Below are 17,664 nucleotides of genomic sequence, written 5' to 3'. Positions count from 1 at the left end.
AAATCTGGTCAACTTTTGGTCAAACATGATCTTTGCGTATGTGAATATGAGCAAATGTGACTATGAATTCCAGCAACAATTCGATGTAAAATCTCATTCAACCTTTCAAAATGAAGAGACGAGGGTCTCTTAAATAAACTTTCTTGGAATTCATCAAAGGTTGAGATCGATTTCAATCAACGATCAGGATTAAAGGTGAAGTTCAGTCATAAATGGAGATTTCTAAATTAAAGGGAGTTAACAGATTTAATTTGAGTAAAATAAGGGGTTAACTAATTCAATTTGAGTAGAGAAAGCAGTTAATTGATTTAACTCAATTTTGATCAATAGTGAACTAGAAATTTCTCTTTTTGAACTGAAGAGAGATTTTTTTGAGATATTTAATTTAATAAAATTAGATATGCTCTCATAATTACTTTTTCTATTTAATTAAATAATCTTTAATTAATTAGAGAAACTTTTCTTATTTAATTAAATAACTTCATTTAATTAATTAGGAATGGTTTCTCATTTAATTAAATAACTTTGTTTAATTAATAAGAAGTAAGTACTCCATTTAATTAAATAATTTCATTTAATTATTTCAAAATTCTTTTTGAAACTAGTCAACTCATGTGAACCTTGGTTAAATCTGGTCAAATTTTGGTCAAACTTGATCTTTCCGTATGTGAATATGAGAAAATGTGAGTATGAATTCCAACAACAATTCGATGCAAATTCTCATTCAACCTTTCAAAATGAAGAGATGCGGGTCTCTTATATAGACTTTCCTAGAATTCATCAAAGATTCAGATCGATTTTAATCAGCGGTCAGGATTAAAGGTGATGTTCAGTCATAAAAGGAGATTTCCAAATTAAAGGGAGTTAACAGATTTAATTTGAGTAAAATAAGGAGTTAACTGATTCTATTTGATTAGAGAAAGGAGTTAACTGATTTAACTCATTTTTGATCAATAGTGAACTGGAAATTTCACTTTTTGAACTGAAGAGAGATTTATTTGAGATATTTAATTTAATGAAATGAGATATGCTCTTATAATTACTTTTTCTATTTATTTAAATAATTTTTAATTAATTAGAGACACTTTTCTTATTTAATTAGATAATTTCATTTAATTAATGAGGAGTGGCTTCTCATTTAATTAAATAACTTTGTTTAATTAATTAGAAGTAAGTTCTCCATTTAATTAAATAATTTCATTTAATTATTTCAAAATTCTTTACGCAACTAGTCAACTCAAGTGAGCCGTGGTTAAATCTGGTCAACTTTTGGTCAAACTTGATCTTTGCGTATGTGAATATGAGCAAATGTGAGTATGAATTCCAGCAACAATTCGATGCAAATTCTCATTCAACCTTTCAAAATGAAGAGATGAAGGTCTCTTAAATAGACTTTCCTGTAATTCATCAACGGTTGAGATCGATTTCAATCAGCGGTCAGTATTAAAGGTGAAGTTCAGTCATAAAGGGAGATTTCCAAACTAAAGGGAGTTAACAGATTTAATTTGATTAAAATAAAGAGTTAATTGATTTAATTTGAGTAGAAAAAGGAGTTAACTGATTTAACTCCTTTTTTTATCAATAGTGAACTGGAAATTTTCCTTTTTTAACAGAAGAGAAATTTTGTTGAGATATTTAATTTAATAAAATGAGATATGCTCTCATAATTACTTTTTCTATTTAAATAAAAAATCTTTAATTAATTAGAAACACTTTTCTTATTTAATTAAATAACTTCATTTAATTAATTAGGAATGGCTTCTCATTTAATTAAATAACTTTGATTAATTAATTAGAAGTAACTACTCCATTTAATTAAATAATTTTGTTTAATTATTTCAAAATTATTTTTTGAAAATAGTCAACTCAAGTGAACCGTGGTTAAATCTGGTCAACTTTTGGTCAAACATGATCTTTGCGTATGTGAATATGAGCAAATGTGAGTATGAATTCCAGCAACAATTCGATGCAAATTCTCATTCAACCTTTCAAAATGAAGAGATGAGGGTCTCTTAAATAGACTTTCCTGTAATTCATGAACGGTTGAGATCGATTTCAATCAACGGTCAAGATTAAAGGTGAAGTTCAGTAATAAAGGGAGATTTCCAAATTAAAAGGAGTTAACATATTTAATTTGAGTAAAAAAAGGAGTTAACTGATTCAATTTGAGTAGAGAAAGAAGTTAACTGATTTAACTCTTTTTTGATCAATAGTGAACTAGAAATTTCCCTTTTTCAACTAAAGAGAGATTTTGTTGAAGTTCAGTCATAAAGGGAGATTTGCAAATTAAAGGGAGATAACAAATTTTATTTGAGTAAAATAAGGAGTTAACTGATTCAATTTTAGTAGAGAAAGGAGTTAACTGATTTAACTCAGTTTTGATCAATAGTGAACTGAAAATTTCCCTTTTTGAACTGAAGAGAGATTTTGTTGAGATATTTAATTTAATAAAATGAGATATGCTCTCATAATCATGTTTTCTATTTAACTAAATAACTTCATTTAGTTAATTAGGAATGGCTTCTCATTTAATTAAATAACTTTGTTTAATTAATTAGAAGTACTCCATTTAATTAAATAATTTCGTTTAATTATTTCTAAATTCTTTTCAAAACTAGTCAACTCAAGTCAACCATGGTTAAATCTCATCAACTTTTGGTCAAACTTGATCTTTGCGTATGTGAATATGAGCAAATGTGAGTCTGAATTCTAGCAACAATTCGATGCAAATTCTCATTCAACTTTTCAAAATGAAGAGATGAGGGTCTTTTAAATAGACTTTCTTGTAATTCATCAACGGTTGAGATCGATTTCAATCAACGGTCAGGATTAAAGGTGAAGTTCAGTCATAAAGGGAGATTTCAAAATTAATGGGAGTTAACAGATTTAATTTGAGTAAAATAAGGAGTTAACTGATTTAGATTGAGTAGAGAAAGGAGTTAAGCAATTTAACTCATTTTTTATCAATAGTGAACTGGAAATTTCCTTTTTTGAACTGAAGAGAGATTTTGTTGAAATATTTAATTTAATAAAATGAGATATGCTCTCATAATTACTTTTTCTATTTAATTAAATAATCTTTAATTAATTAGAGGAAATTTTATTATTTAATTAAATAACTACATTTAATTAATTAGGAATGACTTCTCATTTAATTAAATAACTTTTGTTTAATTAATTAGAATTACTCCATTTAATTAAATAATTTTGTTTAATTATATCAAAATTCTTTTTGAAACTAGTCAACTCAAGTGAACCGTAGTTAAATCTGGTCAAGTTTTGGTCAAACATGATCTTTGCGTATATGAATATGAGCAAATGTGAGTATGAATTTCAACAATAATTCGATGCAAATTCTCATTCAACCTTTCAAAATGAAGAGATGAGGGCCTCTTAAATAGACTTTTCTTGAATTCATCAATGGTTGAGATCGATTTCAATCAACGGTTAGGATTAAAGGTGAAGTTCAGTCATAAAGGGAGATTTCCAAATTAAAGGGAGTTAACAGATTTAATTTGAGTAAAATAAGGAGTTAACTGATTCAATTTGAGTAGAAAAAGGAATTAATTGATTTAACTCATTTTTGATCAATAGTGAACTGAAAATTTCCCTTTTTGAACTGAAAAGAGATTTTGTTGAGATATTTAATTTAATCAAATGAGATATGCTCTCATAATTACTTTTTCTATTTATTTAAATAATCATTAATTAATTAGAGATACTTTTATTATTTAATTAAATAACTTCATTTAACTAATTAGGAATGGCTTCTCATTTAATTAAATAACTTTGTTTAATTAATTAGAAGTAAGTACTCCATTTAATTAAATAATTTCGCTTAATTATTGCAAAATTATTTTGGAAACTAGTCAACTCAAGTGAACCGTGGTTAAATCTGGTCAACTCTTGTTCAAACTTGATCTTTGCATATGTGAATATGAGAAAATGCGAGTATGAATTCCAGCAACAATTCGATGCAAATTCTCAGTCAACCTTCAAAATGAAGAGATGAGGGTCTCTTAAGTAGACTTTCCATGAATTCATCAACGATTGAGATTGATTTCAATCAACAGTCAGGATTAAAGGTGAAGTTTAGTCGTAAAGGGAGATTTCCAAATTAAAGGAAGTTAACAGATTTAATTTGAGTAAAATAAGGAGTTAGCTGATTCAATTTGAGGAGAAAAAAGAGTTAACTGATTTAACTCATTCTTGATCAATAGTGAACTGGAAATTTCCCTTTTTGAACTGAAGAGAGATTTTGTTCAGATATTTAATTTAATAAAATGAGATATGCTCTTATAATTACTTTTTCTATTTAATTAAATAATCTTTAATTAATTAGAGACACTTTTCTTGTTTAATTAAATAACTACAATTAATTAATTAGGAATCGCTTCTCATTTAATTAAATAACTTTTTTTCATTAATTTGAATTAAGTACTCCAATTAATTAAATAATTTATTTTAATTATTTCAAAATTATTTTCGAAACTAGTCAACTCAAGTCAATCGTGGTTAAATCTGGTCAACTTTTGATCAAACTTGTTCTTTGCGTATGTGAATATGAGAAAATGTGAGTATGAATTCCAGCAACAATTCGATGCAAATTCTCATTCAACCTTTCAAAATGAAGAGTTGAGGGTCTATTAAATAAACATTCCTAGAATTCATCAATGGTTGAGATCGATCTGAATCAACGGTCAAGATTAAAGGTGAAGTTCAGTCATAAAGGGAGATTTTCAAATGAAAGGGAGTTAACAGATTTAATTTGAGTAAAATAAGTAGTTAACTGATTCAATTTGAGTAGAAAAAGGAGTTAACTGATTTAACTCATTTTTGATCAATAGTGATCTGAAAATTTTCCTTTTTGAACTGAAGAGAGATTTTGTTGAGATATTTAATTTAATAAAATGAGATATGCTCTCATAATTAATTTTTCTATTTAATTAAATAATCTTTAATTAATTAGAGACACTTTTCTTATTTAATTAAATAACTTCATTTAATTAATTAAGAATGGCTTCTCATTTAATTAAATAACTTTGTTTAATTAATTAGAAGTAAGTACTCTATTTAATTAAATAATTTCATTTAATTATTTCAAAATTTTTTTCGAAACTTGTCAACTCAAGTCAACCGTGGTTAAATCTGGTCAACTTTTGGTCAAACATGATCTTTGCGTATGTGAATATGAGCAAATGTGAGTATGAAGTCCAGCAACAATTGGATGCAAATTCTCATTCAACCTTTCAAAATGAAGAGATGAGGGTCTCTTAAATAGACTTTCTTGGAATTCATCAACGGTTGAGATCGATCTGAATCAACGGTCAGGATTAAAGGTGAAGTTTAGTCATAAAGGGAGATTTCCAAATGAAAGGGAGTTAACAGATTTAATTTGAGTAAAATAAGTATTTAACTGATTCAATTTGAGTAGAAAAAGGAGTTAACTCATTTAACTCATTTTTGATCAATAGTGAACTAAAAATTTTCCTTTTTGAACTGAAGAGAGATTTTGTTGAGATATTTAATTTAATAAAATGAGATATGCTCCCATAATTACTTTTTTAATTTTATTAAATAATCTTTAATTAATTAGAGACACTTTTTTGATTTAATTAAATAACTTCATTTAATTATTTAAGAATGACTTCTCATTTAATTAAATAACTTTGTTTAATTAATTAGAAGTAAGTACTCCATTTAATTAAATAATTTCGTTTAATTATTTCAAAATTCTTTTCGAAACTAGTCAACTCAAGTCAACCGTGGTTAAATCTGGTCAAGTTTTTCTCAAACTTGATCTTTGTGTATTTGAATATGAGCAAATGTGAGTGTGAATTCTAGCAACAATTCGATGCAAATTCTCATTCTACCTTTCAAAATGAAGAGATGAGGGTATCTTAAATAAACTTTTCTTGAATTCATCAACGGTTGAGATCAATTTCAATCAATGGTTAGGATTAAAGGTGAAGTTCAGTCATAAAGGGAGATTTCCAAATTAAAGGGAGTTAAGAGATTTAATTTGAGTAAAATAAAGAGTTAACTGATTAAATTTTAGTAGAAAAGGGACTTAACTGATTTAACTCATTTTTGATCAATAGTGAGCTAGAAATTTTCCTTTTTGAATTGAAGAGAGATTTTGTTGAGATATTTAATTTAATAAAATGAGATATGCTCTCATAATTACTTTTCCTATTTAATTAAATAATCTTTAATTAATTAGAGACACTTTTCTTATTTAATTAAATAACATCATTTAATTAATTAGGAATGGCTTCTCATTTAATTAAATAACTTTTTTTAATTAATTAGAAGTAAGTACTCCATTTAATTAAATAATTTCATTTAATTATTTCAAAAAAAATTTAAAAGTAGTCAACTCAAGTCAACCGTGGTTAAATCTAGTCAACTTTTGGTCAAACTTGATCTTTGCTATATATGTAGTACGCATGGGAGAGAAGTGGGCAACCTTGGTCAATGTGTCAACTATCACCAAAATGGCATCATGGTGATGAGACGACAAGGGAAGACCAACAATAAAGTCCATAGATATAATATCCCACTTCCACTCAGCAATCTCGTGAGGTTGAAGGAGCCCACCGGGATGTCGATGCTCTGCCTTCACCCTCTGACACTCAAGGCATCTTCAAACTATGTTAGCAATCTGCACTCTCATGCCTAGCCAATGATATAACTGCCTCAAATCTGCATGTAACTTCTTAACACTAGGGTGCACTGCATAAGGTGCTCTGTGAGCCTTAAGTATAATGAACTCACGTAATCCCCTAGTGAGGGCTACATACATACGTCCTCTATGGTGCAAGATCCTGTCGGACTCCAAGGAATACTCTGAATAATTCCCTTCTAAAGGTCTCTGAGAACGCACCGCCTGACTAACCTCTGTATAAATCTCATCCACTGGCAAGTGCTGAAGAATCCTTTCCCTCAAATCAATACAAGTAGTCATAGATGATAACTCATGGCGCCTCCTACTTAAGGCATCCGCAACTACATTCTCCTTCCCCTTGATGTAATGAACATCAAAATCGTACTCACAAAGGAACTCCATCCACCTTCTCTGCCTAGCATTAAGGTTCGGCTGTGTGAATATGTACTATAAGCTCTGGTGGTCAGAATGAAGCTCAAATGTATGACCCAGTAGAAAGTGTCACCATCTCACTAAGGCATGACCTATTACCGCAAGCTCTAGGTCATGAGTAGGGTAGTTGAGTTCATGAGTCCTCAACTTCCTAGACTCAAAGGAAATGGGTTTGCCATCTTGCATAAGGATTGCCCCTATACCATCCCAAGATGCATCAGTGCACACCACAAAGTCCGCGAATGGTTCTAGTATTTCAAGAATCGGTGTACTCGTGATGGCTCTCTTGAGCTCTTGAAAAGCTCTATCACACTTCTCTATCCACTCATACTTCTTTCCCTTCCTTTGAAGAGATGTGATGGGGTGTGCCAATCTAGAAAATCCTGCAATGAAGCGTCGATAATACCCTGCTAGACCCATAAAGCTCCTCACCTCAGTGACACTGGTGGGTGTCGGCCAATCCATGATGGCCCTAATCTCCGATGGGTCCACTGAGACACTATCGCCTGATATGACATGACCCAAATAACCTATCTCAGGTCTAAAGAATGCACACTTCGACAAGCTGCAAAACAACTGGTTCTCCCTCAATTTCTGCAAAACCTGTCTCAAGTGCTCTTCGTGCTCCTGCTCATTACAAGAATATACCTAGATTCCATCCAAGAAAACAACCACAAACCTATCAAAAAGGTATGAAATAGTTCATTCATGATGCTCATGAATATAGCTGGAGCATTCATGAGGCCAAATGGTACCACAGTGAACTCGTAGTGGCCATACCTAGTACGAAATGCAGTCTTAGAAATATCACTATCCACAATCCTCAACTGATGATAGCCTGACTTAAGATCAATCTTCAAAAATACTCGAGCGCCCTGCAACTGATCAATGAGGTCATCAATCCTAGGAAGAGGGTATCGGTTCTTGATGGTTACTTTGTTCAATTGCCGATAATCAATACACAAGCTAAGTGACCCATCCTTCTTCTTAACAAAGATCACTGGTGTACCCCAAGGTGACACACTAGGTCAAATATGCCCCTTCTCTAAGAGTTCCTCCAACTGAATCTTAAGTTCACTAAGCTCATGGGTAGTCATCGTGTATGGTGCTCTCGACACTGGCTCTGCTCCTAGCACAAAATCAATATGAAAATCCACTGCTCTAGGTGGAGGCCTACCAGGAAGCTCTGAAGGAAAGACATCTGAAAACTCCTGCAATATAGGTAAATCATCAAGGGATGGCTCCCCTTCAAGATCTTTGTCCCTATCATTGATGGTGATAGCGAACAACTGACATCCCTTCCGCATGAACCATCTAAGCTGCATAGTGGAAATCATACAAAGGGATATGGGTCTCTTAACCCCAAGGATCACTCAAGAGATACCATACTCATCCACACATTCCACTCTCTTTTTTCGACAGTCCATCTTGGCACTGTGGGCATACAGCCAATCCATGCCAAGAACAATATCATAAGAACCTAGAGGGGTAATACATAGATCAGAAATCGTCGACATGTCTCCAATCTGAATCGAGCAACCATGCACCATGGAACTAAGTGACACTCTAGCTCTTGAGGCTAACTCTACCTCCCAGCTGACATCCTGACTAACTGCCACTAGCCCCCAACACTCCATGAAAAAAGGAGATATAAATGAATCAATAGCTCCAGAATCAAATAAAATAGTAACCATGATACCTCGTATACTACATGTAGCCTCAATAACCGTGGCCTGATTCTCAGCCTGGCGGTTGTCAACTGCTGCAAAAACTCGGTGAGATCTGCCTGCGTCGCCAACTGTCAGCTCTAAAAAAGCCCCTCTTTGACCACTAGAGGATTGTCCCTGAGAACACTCTCTAGAAATATGCCCCATGCCACCACAAGTGTAACATGGACCTCGTGTATAGGATCGGGCACCCTGTGATCCAGACTACTGTGGGCCTCCTGACCTGCTAGATCCACTGAATCCAACCCTAGAAGACTGTTGAGTCTTCGCTGGCTATGACTGTGGAACCTGTACTTTCTGATCTTGCCTCAGACCCTGTGAATGCTACTACTTAGGCTTGGAGCCCTGATAATCTTGTGAGGTTTTTGCTGCTGTTGCTACTAGGATTTCTGCTGCTGAGACTGTTGGACCTTAAAGGGCCCTGCTGTGTAGTTTTGATTCCCTTTCCAAGGGGGTTTCTGCTGGGTAGAGTTTCAGTTCTGAGACCAATTCCATGACTCCTCTCTACCTCAAGTGTCCTCTACCACTAGTGCCATCTCAACAACCTGTCTGAAGGTGGTAGGAAAGGCCATGCGAACTGGACCCAAAAGTGAGAAATTTAGGCCCATTATAAATTGGTGCACTCACAGTTTCTTGTCCTTCATGTACTCGACATAAGGAATGAGCTCGAGAAACCTGCTCTCATACTGAGCCATGGTGAGACCCCTCTAATGTAGTGAATGAAATTCCTCTATGTGCTTCTGCCTAAAATTCTCAGACAGGTAACTCTCCCTGAACCTCTCTAGGAATGACTCCCAGGTGAGGGTATCCATGCTCACTCCTCCAATGGTCTCCTCCTGATGCCACCAATTGGAGGCATCACCTCTCAACTGATGAATTGCTAGTCATGCCTTTAGATTACTCCCATATGGACGTAATCCAAAGCACCACTGTAGGCTCTGTAACAATGCCTCTGCTACTGTCCCCTCAGTGGAACCGATAAATAAGGGTGGCTCGAATCGAATCAATTCCCTGATATCATCTCCTATATTTTTAGGAGGTCTGTCATGTGGGGGTCCTCTCTAGTGTATTGACTCTTCCTCGCGCTCACCCTGTCCCTCTAACTGTCTTGGCAGGGGACTCCTAGTCCTCTCTCGGACTCTAGGTCCGCCTCCTCTAGGTCCCTCTGCTTCCACAACCGGAATCTATTGACCTGGCTGAACTACAGGTCCTACTCTTTGCTGAACTACACCGATCAAAGTCTAAAGTGCATCTATAATGTCTTGGTTTGAGTTCGGTGGTGGTGGAGCTGGAGGTGGTTGCAGGGGTGGAGGTCCATCCTCCTGTCTTGCTCTACCACCTCTCGCCCTACGACCTCTACCTCGTCTGTTGCTCCATGTCACAGGAGGCATCCTACATAATTAAAGTTTTTAATTATGTTCAGAAGCATAATGTTTTTAGGTTCCAAGTGTTGAAACACGCGCTCTGATACCAAAATATCATTCCCAAAATATAAGGGCAAAACACACACACAATTTTTTTTTTTTTTAATGCAACAATTAAGATAAAAAAGATAATATGGTTGATAGAGATTATCACAATGGCTGATTAGCTACGTTTTAAATTTTTTTTCCAAAATCTAAACTAACCTTAAATTTTCTCCAACATACTTATAACCATCTAATTAATTAATTTATTGTCTACCATTAAAATTGATGACAAGAAAAAAAATACAATAAATCTATATTTTTGTCTAAACTTTATTTGAATTATCATAAATTTAAGTCCATATTAAAATCGATCTATAAAGCTCGCAATAGTATAAAACTAATTAATAAAACCTTAAATTTGTTCTAACTAAAATATTCTAATTTCACATTTAAAACTTTTTAAATTAAAACTAATTTAATATTTTAACACCCAAACACTTTTTAATCATAATAAAAAGAACTAATCCTTATTTAAATTAATCATACATCTAAAACTAACTAAACATAAATATAATTAGAACGAACCTTGACTAGATTAAATATTACTAAAATAAACTAACTTAAAATAAATTCTAAAATAACATAGTTTTAATACTAACTAAAGAAATATCAAAACTAAATTAAATTATAATTATAATAATACTAAACTTAAAATTAAAACAAACTTAAACTAACTTAAAAATAAACAGTAACTAAAAGGAATTTACTTAACTAAAACAATGCCTCTTAAAATTGAGTATACCTTATTTAACCAAAAACTATATTTAACAATTTCTAACAAACTACTCGATTCATGTTAACCTAATAATGCAAGGTAATAGGTAACACTAAACACTAAAACTTTAACAATATTAATTAAATTTGCTACAATTTTAAAAGTAATTTCAAATCTAACCTACCATCTGATCGCTTTAAATTTTAACTACACTAACCTTTAAACTGACTAACTTGTCTTTTTTTTTTTAAAAGCTAACCAAACTTCATTTAAATATAAATTTAAATAACTTTACTTTACTAAAATTTAAATAATTACTTATGCATCATTTCCTAACATTAATATGTATTAACTCTAAAAGTTGTCCTAACATCACATTTCTCAATACTCAACTAACTATTAATTAAGAACAATTTTAAAATTAAAAATAACAACTAAGCTCATTCTAGCTAAATTCAACTACTCCCAGCCTAGCTAAGTTTAAGATAACTATCACTCAAGCCAAAACTAACCTAGAAGTAGATAACAACCTAGTCTGCTCTCCACCTACCTCCCTTCCCGCGTGGCACTTTAGTTCCCAAATGCAGAGGTACGAGTTCCAAGTGCATGCCTAGAGGGAGGAGACAACACGCAGACCTAGGCTTCCTGCTTGTAGTGATGTGTATGGTGAAACGGGAGAGGAGAGTTATGACTTGGCCAACCAAGACTCAAGTAAAATCAAGGTAGCATCTCAAGTGCCCATCCTCATACTGACGTGACTACAAATGTTGATGGGGGACAGCAATGCATAAAGTCTCAGCGCCAAGATAGGGAGCATGGAAGATTAATAAGGTAAGAAATTAATTCCAAGTCTGCCACCCACCATTGGTCCATGGTGCCCCATGACACAACAGGGTTTGGGGTGCATGGTACATGCATATAATAATAGATTCTTAGTTCTAGCGCTAAGAAGGTTGAAAAAGGGGTAAGGGGAGAGGGTAAAGCATTAATGCTAAAGTTTATTAGGTGGGGGTTTTAGGATATAAGAACATATTTAAGTTTTTATTTCATTATATTTTGAAATTAAGCTTCAAAAAAAAAGAGAATGAAATAGAGAATATTCTTTGTGTCCAAAGGGGGGAATTAAAATTTTTTTCATACATTTTCTAGAGAGGTCTTTTAGACCTGGAAGTGCACATTTTATTAGAAAACCAATTTTGACTAAGTATTGGCATAAATTTTCTGTGCTATTAATTTATTTTTATCTTAAGAGTGCATAGGGTTATATCTTGTCTTTCATCTTATAATTTATGTTTTATCTATCCATTATACATCAAGGTGTATGTTTTCTTTTTGAATTCTAGAAAATACATAATCTCATTGATCGAATTGATTTTGTTCATAATAAAACTTAACAATGAAGGTGATAACCTTGTGATCACAATGTAGGATTTGATTACACTTAAAACTTAAAAATCAATTTGGATCTTCAACATAACAAATTTCCTTCCACTAACATAATTGAAAACTAGGAAATTCATAATTCAAAAACATTATCTATCATTCTATTTTTCTCACATACATATGCCAAATTTTGAGATCACATGAAAAAAATAAGGAGGATCTCATAATCTTTTTCCTTCTCTATTATTCATCCTGGTTCAACGCTCCATCGAGAAAGAACCAGTAAGAAAACTCGATGTCTTTGCCACTACATCAAGTCAATTACACCTTATATAATATTACAATTCCTTGAGTTTTCTTCAAGGCTTGGACAAGAGAACTTTTATCAAATGTCTTCATTGCATCAAGGAAAAAACATCAAAGAGACAAGAACCAACACGGAGATAACAACACAAGGAGATAAGAAAATTGAACATGCATTCCCACCCGATTGCACAATAGGTCCAACAATGAACCAATATAGGGGAAAGGTGGATTTTCTCAATAGGAGAAGTCAATCACCATACCTTTACTTAGCCCTTTTGGGGCTAAAACTTCAAGAACTTCCATTCCTTCACAAGGCACTTTCGAGTCTATATCCACAAGGATTCTTATTCTATTCCACATTCAAGAATTCTCAATAACAACAAGGTATGGGATGACAAGTAGGGGCCCATACACCCTACCCTTTCTCCCTCCTCTCACCATGAGAGGAGACTCTACACCATTGAGGTCCAACTAAGGCCCTTTCCCCAACATGGCCACTTCTTCCCTATCCAAGGGTGAGTGTTGCCAAAACATTCCCATGAAAACTTTTCAAAAACAAACAAAACATCAAGAAGGCATATGAATAGCATCCAAGGAAAAAAAGATAAAATCCCTCACAAATCCACCCCCAACACACAAGCAAGAAATGCATAACTACACAATGTCTCCCACATGATTCAAGAAAGATTCAAAACATGAACACACATAAAGAACCATTCATGGAGTGAAGAAATCCTACCTTCATAAAAGAGTTATGGCAATGGTGATTTGAGAAGAGCTTCCCTTTCTTCCTTCAATCTTCAAGACTTCCTCCAAAACTAGAGGATTGGGTGACAACTAAAAACTCCCCCAAAAAAGCCTCTAAGTATGGTCCTTAACTCCACTAAGCTTTAAGTAACTCAAGATGAAGGTTTGGTTTCACTAACCCAAGTAAAGAGCAACCCATTTTCGAAATTAGCCTATAATATGGTTTTTAAGAGACACTAAGAGTCAACCTAGGAGGCTAAAGGGTTGGAAAGTACCCCCACCCATACCCTTACCCATAGGGGTACTTAAATTTAATGTTTCTAAGCCTTTAAAGGCTTATTTGGAACAATTAAAGGTTAGGAGAATAGTAAGATCAAATTACAACCTTTAAGAATTACAATATACAATTAGCACAAAATTAACAAGTAGTTTAGCTCCGCTTTTCCGTTGAGTTGTCTCGGCTAATTTTTTTGCACACTAATTTCACACATCAGTAGGTCCAAAACCACATGCATAATGTGAATTACATATTAGAGGAATTATATGAATAAAAACATCCATTTCTTAATAAATAGTTATTTATCTAATTCTACTCATATATCTAACCTTTTGACTTGCATAGCCAAATATGTTAGTGTTGCATACATTTTCTTCATTGTTATGCATATTTAAAAGCATTAAATGACAAAATCAAATAACTGAAGTAAACATCACACATCATAAAAATAGCTTAAAAATGTTCAATGTATCCAATAATGTTCTGACATAACAAGCATGAGTATCAAAATAACAATGTATCATCGGTGTTAGGATGGGTCGAGGAGACACCTCACATCCTCCCCCACTAGGCATGAACTTCCTCCTGGAGTTCATCAAAAAGATAAGGGTATTGTGCTTGAATATGCACTGCATCCTCCCAAGAAGCCGTAACCTCATCATAGCAATCCCACTGGACTCTAACCTGGTCTAGCTCTCGACCTCGAAGTGCTAGGGTCCGTCGGGCAATAATACGGATGGGCTGTAACACTAACTGGTCGTCCTACTCCACCTGCAAAGCATCCCAATCTATAATATGAGACTCATCATAAATGTATCCTTTAAGTATGAAAATGTGAAACACATCGTGGATGCGTGACAGGCTAGGTGGTAGGGCTAAATGGTAGGCAACTAGTCCTATCCTCTCTAGGATCTCGAATGGCCCAACGAACCAGGGCGCCAACTTAGAGCCCTTTTCAAATTGAATCGGACTCTTATGTGGCCGCACCCTCAAGAAAACTCTATCACCAACCTGGTATTCCTGATCTATCCTCTTCACATCTGCATACTTCTTCTGTAGATCCTGTGCTTCTCTTAGGCGCTGTCTAATCAAAGTCACCTACTGCTCCATCTCCTTAACCAACTGAGGGCTAAGAGATACTCGGTCCTCGATCCTGTCCCAACTCAATGGTGTCCTACAAGGTCTTCCATACAAGGCCTCATAAGGCAGCATACCTATGGAAGAATGGTGCCCATTGTTATAGGAAAACTCGACAATGTGTAGATATTCCTCCCACTTGACTTGATGGTCCATCACGTACATACGCAACATGTCCTCCAAAACTTGATTCACTCGCTCAGTCTGCCCATCAGTCTAAGGATGGTACGTTGTACTAAAATTGAGCTTAGTGTCCAATGCCAACTACAACTCTCTCCAAAAGGACGAGGTGAACAAAGAGTCCCTGTCGGAGATGATCTTACAGGGAATGCCATGAAGTCTAACAATATCTCGAAGAAATACCTGCGCTATGTTCCATGTTGTCTATGTAGTACGCATAGGAGAGAAGTGGGCAACCTTGGTCAATGTGTCAACTATCACCAAAATGGCATCATGGCGATGAGATGACAAGGGAAGACCAACAATAAAGTCCATAGATATAATATCCCACTTCAACTCAGCGATCTCGTGAGGTTGAAGGAGCCCACCGGGATGCCGATGCTCTGCCTTCACCTCTGACACTCAAGGAATCTTGCAACTATGTTAGCAATCTGCACTCTCATGCCTAGCCAATGATATAACTACCTCAAATGTGCATGTAACTTCTTAACACAGAGGTGCACTGCATAAGGTGCTTTGTGAGCCTCAAGTATAATGAACTCATGCAATCCCCCAGTGAGGGGTACATACATATGTCCTCTATGGTGCAAGAGCCCGTCGAACTCCAAGGAATACTCTAAATACTTCCCTTCTAAGGGTCTCTGAGAATGCACCACCTGACTAACCTTTGTATAAAGCTCATCCCCTGGCAAGTGCTGAAGAATCCTTTCCCTCAAATCAGTACAAGTAGTCATAGATGATAACTCATGGCGCCTCCTACTTAAGGCATCCGCAACTACATTCTCCTTCCCCTTGATGTAATGAACATCAAAATCGTACTCACAAAGGAACTCCATCCACCTTCTCTGCCTAGCATTAAGGTTTGGTTGTGTGAATATGTATTGTAAGCTCTGGTGGTCGAAATGAAGCTCAAATCTATGACCCAGTAGAAAGTGTCGCCACCTCACTAAGGCATGAACTACTGCCGCAAGCTCTAGGTCGTGAGTAGGGTAGTTGAGTTCATTAGTCTTCAACTTCCTAGACTCAAAGGAAATGGGTCGGCCATCCTGCATAAGGACTACCCCTATACCATCCCAAGATGCATTAGTGCACACCACGAAGTTCGATGGGTCTGGTACTGCAAGAATCAGTGCACTCATGAGGGCTCTCTTGAGCTATTAAAAAGCTCTATCACACATCTCTGTCCACTCATACTTCTTTCCCTTCCTTTGAAGAGATGTGATGGGGTGTGCCAGTTTGGAAAATCCTGCAATGAAGCGTCGATAATACCCTGCTAGACCCATAAAGCTCCTCACCTCAGTGACACTGGGGGGTGTCGGCCAATCCATGATGGCCCTAATCTTTGATGGGTCCACTGAGACACCATCGCCTGATATGACATGACCCAAATAACATATCTCAGGTCTAAAGAATGCACACTTCGACAAGTTGCCAAACAACTAGTTCTTCCTCAATTTTTGCAAAACCTGTCTCAAGTGCTCTTCGTGCTCTTGCTCGTTACAAGAATATACCAAGATTTCATCCAAGAAAATAACCACAAACCTATCCAAAAAGGTACAAAATACTCCATTCATGAGGCTCATAAATATAGCTGGAGCATTCATGAGGCCAAATGGTACCACAGTGAACTCGTAGTGGCCATACCTAGTACAAAATGCAGTCTTAGAAATATCACTATCCACAATCCTCAACTGATGATAGCCTGACTTGAGATCAATCTTCGAAAATACTCGAGCACGCTACAACTAATCAAAGAGGTCATCAATCCTAGGAAGAGGGTATCGGTTCTTGATGGTTACTTTGTTCAATTGTCGATAATCAATACACAACCTAAGTGACCCATCCTTCTTCTTAACGAAGATCACTGGTGTGCCCCAAGGTGATACACTAGGTCAAATATACCCCTTCTCTAAGGGTTCCTCCAACTGAATCTTAAGTTCATTAAGCTCATGGGTAGTCATCCTGTATGGTGCTCTTGACACTGGCTCTGCTCCTTGCACAGGATCAATATAAAAATCCACTGCTCTAGGTGGAGGCCTACCAGGAAGCTCTGAAGGAAAAACATCTGCAAACTCCTACAATATAGGTAAATCATCAAGGGATGGCTCCCCCTCAGGATCTTCCTCCCTGTCGTTGATGGTGATAGTAAACAACTGACATCCCTTCTGCATGCACCATCTAAGCTGCATAGCGGAAATCATACGAAGGGATATGGGTCTCTTAACCCCAAGGATCACTCTAGAGATACCATACTCATCCACACATTCCACTCTCTTTTGTTGACAGTTCATCTTGGCACTGTGGGCATATAGCCAATCCATGCCAAGAACAACATCATAAGAACCTATAGGGGTAATACGTAGATCAGACATCGTGGACATGTCTCCAATCTGAATCGAGCAACCATGCACCATGGAACTAATTGACACTCTAGCTCCTGAGGCTAACTCTACCTCTCAGCTGATATCCTGACTAACTGCCACTAGCCCGCAATGTTCCACGATGAAAGGAGATATAAATGAATCAGTAGCTCTAGAATCAAATAAAATAGTAACCATACTACCTCGTATACTACATGTATCCTCTATAACCATGGCCTGATGCTTGGCCTGGTGGTTGTCAAC

Source organism: Cupressus sempervirens, chromosome 6, assembly GCF_028749045.1.
Source record: "Cupressus sempervirens isolate cs-2001-9-10 chromosome 6, ASM2874904v1, whole genome shotgun sequence".
In the NCBI taxonomy this organism is placed as follows: Eukaryota; Viridiplantae; Streptophyta; class Pinopsida; order Cupressales; family Cupressaceae; genus Cupressus; species Cupressus sempervirens.
This window is presented reverse-complemented; position numbering follows the sequence as displayed.